The sequence below is a fragment of the Thalassophryne amazonica genome, chromosome 7, assembly GCF_902500255.1.
Source record: "Thalassophryne amazonica chromosome 7, fThaAma1.1, whole genome shotgun sequence".
NCBI lineage: Eukaryota > Metazoa > Chordata > Actinopteri > Batrachoidiformes > Batrachoididae > Thalassophryne > Thalassophryne amazonica.
Genome location: NC_047109.1, coordinates 39464751 through 39470750, shown reverse-complemented (window position 1 = coordinate 39470750; position 6000 = coordinate 39464751).

The following is a 6000-nucleotide window of genomic DNA, read 5'->3' as shown; positions in this document are numbered from 1 at the left end:
TGACACAAGCACAAAGTACAACCAGCATGCATATGCTGCATGTAATACTGGAAACAATTCAGATACAGGGTTGAAGAATTTATGAACTATTTGACTTTTACTTGAATAGATTTCTCAAATGTGAATTTTCAGTTTTACTTGAGTCATTTTTTACAGCAGTAAAATGTGTAGTTGTCCGTATGGAGCTTCAGTACTCAGCTTCAATACCATTGTGCAACCGTCTGCAAATTTCACTCAAGAAGATGTTGACATGCAACAGTGCAGAAGTAAAAACCATCCTTTCTGAAACTGCTGTAATTACAGTGACAAACGTTCATTTGACACCTGCAAATGAGAACATGTTGAAGCTAATGACGAGCAGCACATGCAGAGTGCATGCATGCATAAATTAACAGAACACTGTGTTGCATGTGTGTGTTCTGACGCGCAGTTACAGTTGTGCGTCTTGTTTTATGATGCATTAACTGCATTTTTTTTTTCTGATATCTGTCCAGAGTGAACCTGCAGATTTTTTTTCGGGCCGCTGCAGACCTGAAGAGTAGTGCACCAAGTCCTCGCCACCTCTCGCCAGCAACTCGATCGGTTGGTGTGAGCTTTTGTGATGTGTGCTGAAAATTTGTGGTTGAACTCTCACAAGACGGAGATGAGAGAAGTGAAGAAAAACCAAACAGCGGGCATCCGCCTCATACTCTGCTCTGCAGGGTGCATTAGTGTGTATGCGCATGCATACATGTGCGTGTTGTGTTGTGGGTGTTTGTGCATCCTTTCTCCAGCAGGACCCCCAGATCAAAACCACAACCCACTCTCCCTCCCCATGAATTTCTCTTTCTCTCTCTCTCTCTCTCTCTCTCTCTCTCTCCATCACTCGCTCATTAAAAACTGCAGGCCCTGGCTTCTAATTAAATCCCACTTGAAAAGTCTTAAAGTCAGCCTCAGATTGATTCAATTTGCATTTCTGAACAGAGAACATTGCCTAAAAGGATTAATAAATTGGACGTGGAAAAAAGCCTTCTTTTTGCGCCATGCAGTCAGAGCTTGTAAGACAACATCCAAAGAGAAATATCCCCCCACACCCCCCTCAACAAACGTCTATCCAACATATGCTCCTGCTCTCGCTCTTGTGTGTCCCTCCCAGGATGCCAGCAGAGATGGGAAGCATGTAGCAGAACTCACAGTCTGACACGCAATGCGCATATGTGTGTATTCGCATATGCATGAATGTTTGTTGCTCGGTGTGTATCTGCGCATGTGTGAGAGGGAAGATTTTTTTTTTTTTTTTTTTTTTTTTGGGAATGTGCCCGAGTGCTGAAAGTGACAAGGAGGAAGAATGGGAAAAGATCCTCCCTGTATTTTCTGTACATGTTGAAAGAGACCGTGCCAGTGGAGCGACGCCATTGGCTGGTGGACACCTACAGCAATATGTTTGGAGTGGGGGGGGGGGGGGGGGGGGGGGAATTGAATTAATTAATAAACGGTGCCAGCTGAGCGAGCCAGATTCAATTAATGAGATAACAAGAAAAGAATGAGTAACACGTTTCAAACAGATCCAAAAACTCATTCCACTGCCAAAAGAGCAACAGCGCACCAATACAAGAAGTTACAATAAACTTGTGCACATGTAGATAGATAGATAGATAGATAGATAGATAGATAGATAGATAGATAGATAGATAGATAGATAGATAGATAGATAGATAGATAGATAGATAGATAGATAGATAGATAGATAGATAGATAGATAGATAGATAGATACACTCAACAAAAATATAAACGCAACACTTTTGGTTTTGCTCCCATTTTGTATGAGATGAACTCAAAGATCTAAAACCTTTTCCACATATACAATATCACCATTTCTCTCAAATACTGTGCACAAACCAGTCTAAATCTGTGATAGTGAGCACTTCTCCTTTGCTGAGATAATCCATCCCACCTCACAGGTGTGCCATATCAAGATGCTGATTAGACACCATGATTAGTGCACAAGTGTGCCTTAGACTGCCCACAATAAAAGGCCACTCTGAAAGGTGCAGTTTTATCACACAGCACAATGCCACAGATGTCGCAAGATTTGAGGGAGCGTGCAATTGGCATGCTGACAGCAGGAATGTCAACCAGAACTGTTGCTCGTGTATTGAATGTTCATTTCTCTACCATAAGCCGTCTCCAAAGGTGTTTCAGAGAATTTGGCAGTACATCCAACCAGCCTCACAACCGCAGACCACGTGTAACCACACCAGCCCAGGACCTCCACATCCAGCATGTTCACCTCCAAGATCGTCTGAGACCAGCCACTCGGACAGCTGCTGGAACAATCGGTTTGCATAACCAAAGAATTTCTGCACAAACTGTCAGAAACTGTCTCAGGGAAGCTCATCTGCATGCTCGTCGTCCTCATCGGGGTCTCGACCTGACTCCAGTTCGTCGTCGTAACCGATTTGAGTGGGCAAATGCTCACATTCGCTGCTGTTTGGCACTTTGGAGAGGTGTTCTCTTCACGGATGATGCGAAGGAGATGTGTTGCACTGCATGAGGCAAATGGTGGTCACACCAGATACTGACTGGTATCCCCCCCCAATAAAACAAAACTGCACCTTTCAGAGTGGCCTTTTATTGTGGGCAGTCTAAGGCACACCTGTGCACTAATCATGGTGTCTAATCAGCATCTTGATATGGCACACCTGTGAGGTGGGATGGATTATCTCAGCAAAGGAGAAGTGCTCACTATCACAGATTTAGACTGGTTTGTGCACAGTATTTGAGGGAAATGGTGATATTGTGTATGTGGAAAAAGTTTTAGATCGTTGAGTTAATCTCATACAAAATGGTGAGCAAAACCAAAAGTGTTGCGTTTATATTTTTGTTGAGTATAGATAGATAGATAGATAGATAGATAGATAGATAGATAGATAGATAGATAGATAGATAGATAGATAGATAGATAGATAGATAGATAGATAGATAGATAGATAGATAGATAGATAGATAGATAGATAGATAGATAGATAGATAGATAGATAGATAGATAGATAGATAGATAGATAGATAGATAGATAGATAGATAGTCAAATTTTCATGAACCACCCCGACCCCCTGCTGCACTTTTAATTACGCACACCCGTCACAGAATGAATTAGAATAAATTTGTGCTCCTATGATGAAAATTTTGCACTTTTCGTGACAATATGACAAACCAATAGATATAACGGATATTTCGTGCTGCTGAATCAGGACATGTCGTGAGACTGGGTTGAGATAACTTGTTTCTTCCTATCTGATATCAAGTCAGGATTATAATTTGTTATTCTGACAGCTGTCAACGGTAATTCATCCTGCAAATGAGATTTGGCTGATTACAGTTTTGCAGCATTACAAGTCATTTTCATGTCTTTCTGAAGGGTTGTTTAATCTTTTTTTTGTGAAACGTTTCCATGGTCAATAGTCCCTCCTAACAAAAATACTGTGAAAAATCACACTTGATGATCTTGTCCTTCAACCATCATCAGGTCCTGGAGTATTTATTATGTGCTTAAAAAATGAAAAGGAAAAAAGAAGGACAGCTAGTATTCATGATTTATGTGTCTTTATCATTTCTACTATGAATTCTATGAGATTGTACAATGTGGTTACATATAATTTCTTGTATTCTCTCTGTTGTTAAAAATTTGTAAATGCACAGTTCCACAAAGTTGCTTTATTTTAAATACACCTCAAATTAAAGTGGCGGGGGTTATAGTAATACCAATTGTCTGACCGGACATTTTTGTCTTGGGGATCACGCAAAACCTATGAAAGAGATCCAAACATTAGGCTCATATAAACTATACCACTAGGGCAGCCATGCCACTATGTGCACATCTGATCCCATCAGATCACAGACATTAAGCAAAATAGATCCTGATGAGTACTTGGTTGTGAGATGTGCACGTGTGTGAGTGTGTGTGTGCGTGTGTTTCTCCACATTTACGTAAATCATCAGGAAGGGCATACGACACATAACTTGTTATGCCAAATCTCAATGTGGATCTGTCAGGATCCACTGCGGTGACTCCAAGCAACCTGGAGTTGCCAGCAAATATCCATAATGTAACATGCTGCACCTCATGAAGACACATGCCAAATTAAAAGATTTTCAACAAATGACTGAAGGCCTTTATTGAGTGTACTGTGTCCAAAAACATTTCAAGAGGACACAACTTTTCATTAGGTTTATGTCTATGAAGTGCCTAAATTAAGGTATTCGTATTTTGTCCTCGAAAGAAAGAAAGAAAGCCTGATTTAATCAGATTTACTGCGACAAGCACAGCCTCTCTTATCACAGCCACTGTATTTGCCGTCACTTCAGAGTCATCACAGGTGTCTTAATGGCTCCCCTCACCAGTCTCCTTTGTGCATAGTTACTCAGATTTTGATGCATTTGGTCAATTTGGCATGCTGTGGCTTTACATAACGACTGATGTAACTGAAATCCACCTACATGGGAACCAGCACAACTGCCAATTGCCCCTTGCAAAACCCAAAAAGGTGCTGCACTTCCAACGCAGTTGATGTCATTTGGCTATAATTATTCTCAAAGCTGGCACTCTGCACTATGAGTGCATATTCATAATTTGTAGTCAAATCTAACATGCTGCACAGCTTAAATAAAAACAAATCTTTGCATTGTGTTAGTATGTATGAATCTTGTACATAGGTGTTATGTGCATACATGAACATGCTGTGGGTGTTATACACTCAACAAAAACATAAATGCAACACTTTTGGTTTTGCTCCCATTTTGTATGAGATGAACTCAAAGATCTAAAACTTTTTCCACATACACAATATCACCATTTCCCTCAAATATTGTTCACAAACCAGTCGAAATCTGTGATAGTGAGCACTTCTCCTTTGCTGAGATAATCCATCCCACCTCACTGTTGCGTTTATATTTTTGTTGAGTGTAATTTGAGTCTTACCAGATAATGACTGATTGTCTTCCATTCACTCAGTGGCTTGAAGTCTTAATTAATGAAGATGTAGAAAATGAACAGATAGGTCTTTGACTAATTATACATTTAGAATTACAGTAAAGGAGGTAAATAAAATAGGAACATTATTTAAACACATCCATTACTGACCTCAGCTTGGCAGAGGATGATGTGAGCTTTGCAGAATCAATGGATACTCTGACTGCAGCATTTGAGATGCTGTGTGAGGAAACAGGGTTTCTAGTTCGGTGATTGTCCTGTATCAAGACTAAGGCTTTTAATGACTTCCTAGACTTGACCATCAGAAGTGCATCTCTATGTCGTGAAGGTGTTACCATATTTTCTGGACTATAAGTTGCACCTGCTTAGTTCTTCAAGATTACAAACCCATATATAAGTCAAACTTGAGTAAAAGATGCAGGACTTCCAAAAGCAGTTAAAAAAAACAAAAAAACAAGATGGCCTATGGTAACCTTGTGGAGACATTCACTTATCTCTGCACTGACATACATGTCACTGGTCCTCAGCCTCTGATATCAAGAGATGTCCAAGTCCTTAGAGTTCTGGTGCAGCTTATAGTTGTGAGACTTGGATGCTAAGCAGTGACCTGAGGCAAGGACTGGTTGTTTTTGGTACTAAAACTGGTTGTGTTTGGTACCCAAAGATCCTTGAATGACTTTGTGCCAAACAAAGAGTTACTAGGGAAACCTCAATTGAGGAGCATCGCTTGTATTATGAGGGAGCATCAGCTTTGATATTTTGGACCTGTGGCATGTTTTTCTGATGCCTCAGTATTGAGGACCCCAGTGGTTGGAGAAGGCCAAGAGAACACCCATGTTTAAACTAGCTGTGGCAGATACGTGGTTACTTTTGAGAAGTGAGGATAGACCACTTGTCTGCCTGGGTGGTTGCAATCCAGGATGTGTGGAGGTTCAGTGTTGTAGTGGATGAGGCGACATATGGCACCAGTGCATACCCCCCAGACTTGACTTGTATGTGGCAAAAATGCAGAGGTGAGTAACTCCGGCT